This window comes from Lytechinus variegatus, chromosome 15, assembly GCF_018143015.1.
Source record: "Lytechinus variegatus isolate NC3 chromosome 15, Lvar_3.0, whole genome shotgun sequence".
In the NCBI taxonomy this organism is placed as follows: Eukaryota; Metazoa; Echinodermata; class Echinoidea; order Temnopleuroida; family Toxopneustidae; genus Lytechinus; species Lytechinus variegatus.
Genome location: NC_054754.1, coordinates 9,728,061 through 9,737,075, shown reverse-complemented (window position 1 = coordinate 9,737,075; position 9,015 = coordinate 9,728,061).

Genomic DNA, 9,015 nt, shown 5'->3' with positions numbered 1-9,015 from the left:
TTAGACCATGCTGGGGAATCAACATCAAAATCTTAACCAAAGGTTAAGTTTTTGAAATGTCATCATAACTTAAAAGGTATATGGACCTAGTTCATAAGATTAATCAAGTATTACTGAACATCCCACCTGAGTTTCAGGTCACATGACCAAGTTCAAAGGTAATTTAGGGTCAATGAACTTTGTCCATGTTGGGGGCATTTTTTGAATTACCATCATAACTTTGCAAGTTTGTGGATCTGGTTCATGAAACTTGGAAATAAGAGTAATCAAGCATCAGTGAACATCATGCGTTAGTTTCAGGTCACATTACCAAGGTCAATGAACTTTGGCCCTATATTGAATTTGGTAATGCCAGCGAGACTGCCAGAGGCACTTCTTTTTGTTGTTGTTTTTCATTTTCATCTAGAAGATTAGAAAAAATAATCCCCATAATATGTCTTGAGCTAGATCTACATGTAAATGAAGTGATTAGGTCTATAGAGAAAATCTGAAATTGTAGTAAAATGCCTTTTTTAGAGTGTTTTCCTCAAAGTTAAAAAAAATGTTTTGAAGAAGTATTGCCAATTTGGGGATTACCTTCGATGAACAGGTGCAGGTCATTGGTCGTAAATACAATAGTGCTTTTAAATGACTGAAATGATGAAGATTTTTCGTAGTTATTTTAGTATGCTCGTTATTCCATTAGAAGAATACAAGTAAACAACAAAGTGCTAAGTCATGTTTGATATTAGTCACCGGGTCAAAAGATAGCAAATACATGTAAGTATACAGTGCGTATCAAAAAAAAGTTTACACTTTGAAAAAGCCCTGGGAATTGAAAAATATACAACATGTGGGTAATTTTTTCACATATAATTATGGGTTTGGGTCTCATCTATCCAATGAAGGTAAAAGTTTTGACAGAATGTTACACTTGAGTGAGCACTGTCCATTTTTGTAAAGCTCGCAGAAATCTGTTTGCGCAGAAATGCTTGTTTTCACGCTGTGTCAAGGGGAAAGGGCTAAATCAAACTTACCCTGCGAAGCATTTCTCATAAATTTCCCTAGCACTTTTAGCCAATTGAAATAAAACGGATACATTCAAGCATTTTGTAACAATTTTGCCGCCCAAATTTTAGATTTCAACACTTAGTAAGTGCCAGCTGGATCTGAGGACATAACTGAATCTGAACAAAAGTTTATATCAGACATCTCCAGCATTTTTCACTAAGTTTTTATCATTTAAAGTTGATTTACATTTCATTTTCATTTAATACTTGTTTCTCCACACTTTTCCCAAGCTTGGCAATGATTAACAAAATGAAAATCAAGCCTAAGCCATTTCATGTAAATCACAGCTCAGTGTAAAGCAAATATCGTCACGATGGACTCGGTGTGTGGGGGAGTGGGATGGGGCGCAATGCACTCTTCGAAGTGTTTTGGGCAAGGAAACAAGTTTAAAAGGTAAAAGATATCTTCATATTAATTTTACTTGCTAATTTCCACGTGTTCTTCATGATTAAGGTCTACTTTTATTCGCATAACTATTTCAAAGTTCTGCGCAAATCATTTTTTACCAACTTTTCAAAAGTAAGTGGTGCTCACTCAAGCGGAAATATTTTTCGACAGTTATATCGTCATTTGCTTAAATGGATCTGTACCAATGCTAAAATGTGGAAAAATCGTCGGAATATTACAAATATATAATTTTACAGGATTTTTTCTAAGTGTAACTTTTTTTTGATACGCACTGTAGAGTGGATGGTCTAATTAGAAGCTTTCCCAATTGTAAATTAATGTAAACTACAAGGTGTGTCACCTGGCCTCTGCAGTGGTTCCTGTAGTAAAGTTGGAACTCTGATCAAGTGTGCATAACATTTTCTTTAAGAAAAAAATATATCAATCCAATTGAAAAAACATATATGTCATTGGTGAAAAGTTGTGCTAAAGGTAATGCAATTTAGAAATAGCTTAATAATGTGAATTTCTCTTTTAAAGGTGTTTATTTCAAGATTGGAGGAGCTCTAGGATCAAGCGAAAGTTCCAAATGTTTGTCTATGATTGGTTGAAAATGAAGTTATGAATGATTTTATGATTTGAATTTGATTACAACTCTTATTGAAACAGGCCCCTGTGATTGGAGGTTTTGGAGGTTAACTTAAGTGTTTTAATTATTGTTGAAGCTTTAATTAGGTATTGGCAGTGAGGAATTATTTGGAGAAAACATTCAAGATGATATGTTTTCATATCAACAGACTCCGAGAAAGATGCGTCATTGCTAGAGCAAGCCAAATATTGTGATATAATGAAAACTTTATGTAGCTGAAATAACAGTAATATACTTAAAAATCGCCAACAGCAAATAAGCACTTGTCAGCGTTTGTTGTTGTTTTGTTTTTTTCAAGACCTTTGTGTATAGGTCATCTTGCTCAATTGGCTGTCAAAGAAGATTGAGATTGCATTAGAAATTACACAATTTTTTTTCTTCATTTTCTTCTACTTCTACTTAGTTCAAATCCACTGATTTCTTATCAAGCAGTGGTTTCCTTCATGTACATGTGCATTTAAATTATACTCTAAATATTGTTAACTTGTGTTTTTCTTGAGAAAGCAATTTTTTGTATAAAAAAAAATGATGTTCGCTTTGATTTCCAAGAGCTCAGAAATTTTTTTAAGTATTTCTTTAGAGTGTTTATATATACACTGTAGCTTTATACAATGTATCTAAGCGTTGCATACTATTACCCTGATCGGGCGCTCGAGCATTAAGGAACTCCTTTTTCTGGGTACCCATTTTCTACACCTGGGTGGAGAGTGGCAAGTGTAGATAAAGGCCTTGCCAAACTATGCAAGTGCCATGGTGGGATTTGAAGCCCTGACCTTTTGGTTCAAAGTCCGGAGACTTATCCACTGAGCCACATCCCCTCAGATGTATACAGATGTATATTGTAAATACTTTTCAGATTCTCCCTTCATCTTTATTTCTTCCTCTTTCTATCCCCTCATCCATTATGTATCCTCTTCTACTTCTTCTAACTCTCCCTCTTCCTCCTTCCTCTTCCTCTTCACTTCTTTTTTCATCACCTTCACTTCTCAACCTCATTAATCTCTTTCCCCTTCTTTTTCTTCTTCGTCTTCATTCTTTTTCTTTTCTTTTTTTTTTAATCAAAATTTGATTTATGTAAAATATCGATATGGTACTGTTCAAGAATTATACTTGGGGGCATTGCAAGAAACTTGTGATCAATTGTTAGTCTGTTTTCAGTCCCCACATTAATCATATGTCTTGCAATTAATTATAAATTTTCACCAGAGTGCTGACCTGCTTCTTGGGACAAGGATTGTGATCTGATTTGCTACAGCTAATATTGGAAATTCAATTTCAACTGAAATTTGCACTTGTTTACAAATGTTTTCTTGCAATGCCCCTTTAGACTATATGTCTTTCAGTTTAGAATAATAGAAATTCAGTTCTGAAAAAATTACAGTATTTTGTTTGTGTGGAACATGATGCAATGGTGTTAAATTTCTGTATTGGTTAAGTGGGGGAAGGTGTTTCACGAAGATTTTATTTCAGATTGACTGAGAATCGCACTTAAATGTCAGTCGCATGCCGTATGTCAGATCGTGTGCATGAGATGCACACAACCGCGTATTCTTCAATCAGATGACGCGCGAATAACACATGCTCGTTGACGATTAAGCATGCCTCTACGTCACACTAGACTCTCTAAAGCACTTCCCTGGCCAGGTTTTCGGTTTGAAATGTGCGTACAGAAGACTTTGTACTTGTGTGCTCAACATTTTTTTTTTACTGAAAGTGAATATACACTCAGCAAAAAATGTTCTTGGACACTTATAAAAGTTATTTCATATAGATATTTGATTAAGGGCAAATTATTGTATGTCAACATGACCAGACAATATTCCTCTTCCAGTATGACATGACATTTTCATGTGAACAGTCATGTATGTAGGAACTAAATGATACACTGAAATTAAAATAGGATTTTTTTGTACAATACCGAGTGTTATCAAGTGACATGTAGATGTGTGTAGTTATCACATTTTCTAAGGTGAATTACTGTTTGCTCTTTCTTCCATTAGCTATACTATATTTTTAATTGGTTTTAAATGAATGAATGAATTAATAAGTATATATATTAAATAAGTCAAAAGTGAATACAAATTGATTTGGCAACTTCAAATCATTGCATTGTGGTAATGACTTCATGTTGAAAAAAATTGATAAAGTCAATTTTTAATCTACCACAATTGAAGTGATATTTCAACTTTTACAAAATTTTGACCCGTATAGATGTGGTTTTAAAAGATGTTAAGTGATTCTTGTGTATTCCTTTCACTTATTACATGTATACAAGCAAAGGCAGAGAACATGTTTGGTTTACAAAACAAAAACAAAAAACATTGCAGTGTCAAGCACCTAGATTAAAAAATTCAGATTTGTCAAAATTTGTTAGTCAATCCTCCTTAAACTGTGCATTTCTGTTTAATATCCGTTTACCTCATGAATGTCTTATTTTCTTTGTATAAATCCTCAACTCATTTTGTTCATGCATGTAACTGGTCCTTTATGTATTGGGGAATGATTGTATTCATGCGAAATTCTTTTCTGGTTTATATTTGCAAATTTCTCATCAATGAATTTACTCATTGTATATATGGTGACACAACATTTGCTCCTGTCTATATCTCATAATGCATAGGTTTAGAGTTAGGATTGTTTTAAAGTTTTTGGTTCTGAATAATGCTAATTAGGATTATTTAGTTTTGGAAGTTAGGTTTTAAGTTTGCTTATTGTCCATCGGAGCAATTTTCGCCGGAGCAAATGTCATGGAATCAGTTTAAAGAAAATAGTATGGAAAGCACTTGACTTTATAAAAATATTTTGCCACCAGTTGCTCATCTAGTGTGTACAAATTTTGCTTTCCCTATTTGTTACATCCATTTTCAGTGAAACACTATTGCTTACTTTGCCTAGAAATGCTTTCATACTGCTAGGCTTCTTTATGCACTATATTAGTGTTAAATGTTGATAGATAATTAATAATTTTGAAAATGGGTTACTCTACAAGTTCATTTATATTTGAAATGTGACTAACAACAAACAATTCAGTAAATCATATTTAAAGAGTCCCACATGCACACTTTTCTGTTTGCACAGTTTATGAGCGAATGTTACTATGTCATGGTGTTGTCACCCTATATTCAAAAGCCATGTTATTCTGAAACTCCAGTTTTGACTCCTGTTTCGCTCTGAATGTGTACTTATTGATTATTGATTTAAAAACACAATTTTTTCAAAATTTTGAGCATGAGTTAAAAAAAGACTTAAAAAAAATTAATCCATTTATAGTATGAGCTCATCATGAAAACAACCACCATTTTATTATAAAGGTGAACATGATATTAAGAGAAAGTAAACTTTTTAAACTGAAATTTTCTTGAAATCGTGGTCACAGCTTTGAATACAGAGTGAGAACACCAGACTGAGCAATACCAGTGCCGGCCGCACAGAAACGTTGTTAGCCTAACAGAACGCTAACAGTAAGCCCAATCACATCTTTTGGATTGTGAAGTCAAACATTTATTTCAATGTATCAGTAATGCATTGTTGTAACTTTAGCCATCGCTGCCACATTACCGGTTGTAACAAGTCCTCTGTTTGCACATTGTTAGCGCCAACGTTTCTGTGCCGTCAATACGTGTAAATATTATTGATATTGTTTTGTAGTTAAACATTCATCAAATGTCTCGATTGCCAATGAATATATTTTTATTATTTTTTGTAGGTTTAGAACATCAACTTTAAAAATGAAATTTTGATTTAAGCAGCAATACTCAAAAAGAACCATACAATAAATTATATATATATCATGGTGGCTAGACGTCTTGTTATATTTTTTATTTGATGAAATATTATGTTCAAACGATCGCTTCTTGCTTTATATAATTATGTTTTGGGATATAGAAGGTATTTTCTGTATATTGGAAAATAAATTATTGTATTTTAACTTTTCAGCAATGCATTTTGTGTGTTGATCGCTTTTTTAAAGTTCACTCGTTTCCTTTTAATTGATGTAGGTGAATGGCCACTTTTTATCACCTCAATTTATCTGTAAATGACCTTGGGTGTAATATTGTAAGATCTTGTACATAATGAAGGACATTTCCACCCCTCTCCCCCTCCCCCCCCCAAAAAAAAGGGGGCGCTTGATTTGATCAGAGAGGAAAAAAATATAGCAATGAAAGTTTTATCAAAATCAGACTACAAACAAAATGTCCATGCTGGGACCAAACATTTTACTTTGTCCCCCCCGGGGGGGGGGGGGGGCAGGCACTTACGTTGAATTGGATACCATGCGAGACCCCAAAAACATGTAAAAAGGATGTCTTTTTCAAGATAGGGCACGTTACATATGTAACATAATAAGGGTGTCCAAAACACTAAAATAATGACAAAAGGGTATTTCACTCGGAAAGCTACGTGTTTAGGGTCAAATATGTGAGGGTATAAAAATATGTTTTATAAAGGATGTACTTTTTGCCCCAACAGTCAACACTACGCGCTTAGAGTACGATTTGCGTAAGGTGTGGTAGGTGGGGCCGTAATAAACCCAATGATGTAGGTAAAGGTAAAACCGACGACCTTGACATAACTATTAAAATACTTGTACTTGTTTAGGGGTTCAATTCAGGGAATACTCGCTAGGGGAACGTTTCGTTTCCAATACTTGTTAAGGGTAGGGTTTCACACGCCATTACTTGTTAAGGGGTGCATTTTAAGAAAATGGAAAATACTTGTTTAGGGTGCTTTTCGAGACCCCATGGTCGCGCATGGTATCCACTCGTCAATGAAAGTGACCCCCCGGGGTGTGTCCCAGAATGGTGACATGACATTTTGCTCTGGTCTTAATATGTAAAGAGTTTTTGGTTCAGAATAATCCAAGGACCTAAGAAAAGGATTAGGGTTTATTTAGTTTTGGAGGTTGGGTTTTATGTTTGGCTTAACATGCAGACTTTCCAACAAAGCAATTGTCGCCAGAGCAAATGTGATGGAACACCCAGTGTCGGAGGGAATAGCTCTTCTAGGGGTATTTCAAAATGCTTTTAAAAAAAGTCTCAAGTATCGGCAAAGTGAAAACTGGTAAGTCACTGCCTTTGAAATGTACATGTAACTCAAATGTCTTAAGCGGCTGTCACACTTGTATGCTTTAGCCAGTGTATGCTGATACACAGAGCAAGCTGTTCTTTAATTCATCTTCTAAGTATTAAAAATTCAATTCTTGATGTTAAAAAATCAAATTATTGATATCAAGATGCCATTTCTTGACATCAATGAATCATTTCGGTTTGTGAACAAATGGAATATTCATTATCAAAACTTGAATTTTGGATATCAATAAGAAATTGAATTTTGATATCAAAATGACTTGCATACACATCGGCGTACGCTAGCTAAAATGCTCAGGTTGGTGTTTCTTAAACCCATTTGTAAGTTATGAGCGACTTTACAGCGGGTGATTCTTTTTTATGGTAAATGATAAATGCCAGAATTTCATTGGTGTTGACTTAGTTCCAAAGAAATGATCACCAGTCCTTCATAAATTTGCTCGTAACTTATAAACAGCTTTTCATATGAAACACTCATCAGGTTTGACTTCCACAAATGTGATTAAAATTCAAACCAGGTGGGTGTTTCATAAAACTGTTCGTTAAGTTACGAACGACTTTATGCACGACTGGAACATGATCTCAGGTCTTAACTCAATTACATAGGGATATCACATAGCACAAGAAAGGATCAGCGGTCGTGCGTAAAGTCATTCGAATCTTACTAACAGCTTTATGAAACACCCACCTGTACATGTATATCAAACCACCCAAGGAAGGCAAGAAAAGCAGTCATTATGATAATCTTTGATGAACCAAATTTGTGGTTTTGATAGTCGAGTGGTCCTTCTATACAGGACTGGGGGGAGGGGGGCAGAGTGACTTAAAGAATGACTGGTGATCCTTTCTTGGGTGTTAAAACAACATCAATGAAAATTCAGTGTATATATCATTTACCACAAGAAAGAAAGAAAGGATCACCAGTTGTTCTTAAAGTCGTGCGTAACTTACGAACGGCTTTAGGAAACACCCACCAAGGTCCCATATCATAAAGACTTGTTATAATAACAAATGCAAAATTTCTATAACAAATTTACTTTCAGCCAATCAGATTGAATAATTTTAGTAGCTTTTAACTGTTGTTGCTAATTTGTTATTATATCAAGTTTTATGAAACAGGGTACACGAACATAGGTTTGACTGTTGGTGAATGGTACATTCACTGGTGTGCACTCTTGACTAAAGGCACTATACAATGCATTTCCATTTCAATATTTATTGATTTACCAGAATGACAAAATTCTCTTTAAATTACAAAAAATATGTCTCCTATTCATATTTTGGCCTTAGTATAGATAAAATTGTATTCATACATATTGGCCCAGCAGAGCACTGCAGGCCATTTCATAAAGCTGTTCGTAAGTTAAGAGTGACATTAAGAACATCTGGTGATCCTTTCTTTTGGTAAATGATATTCACTATTATATGTTCATTGGTGAATATCTAGCACATAAGGTTCACCAGTCGTTCTTAAAGTCGCTCTTGGCTTACAAACAGCTTTATGAAACACGCTGTAGGCTTTTACACACAGGTACTACCAGGGGAGCATTTCATGAAATACCTTCATTTGACTATTGTTATAAGCTACTGAAGTCCTTGAATGTGATTGGCTAAGAACAAATTGGTTGGTGAAAAAAAAATTTACTCTTTCATTAAACACTCTCTCCTGGTTCCAATTCACAAGAGAATGATTTGGTCTTGGTATATAAAAGGAATATAAGAGTGGAGAGAAAGTGGCATATTACATTTCCGAAATCTTATCCGTAGATGTTGCTTTGTTTTCACTTAATACTTGATGTTGTTTTGAAAATTATATTTTTTTATTTTGAAAGCTTGAAAACA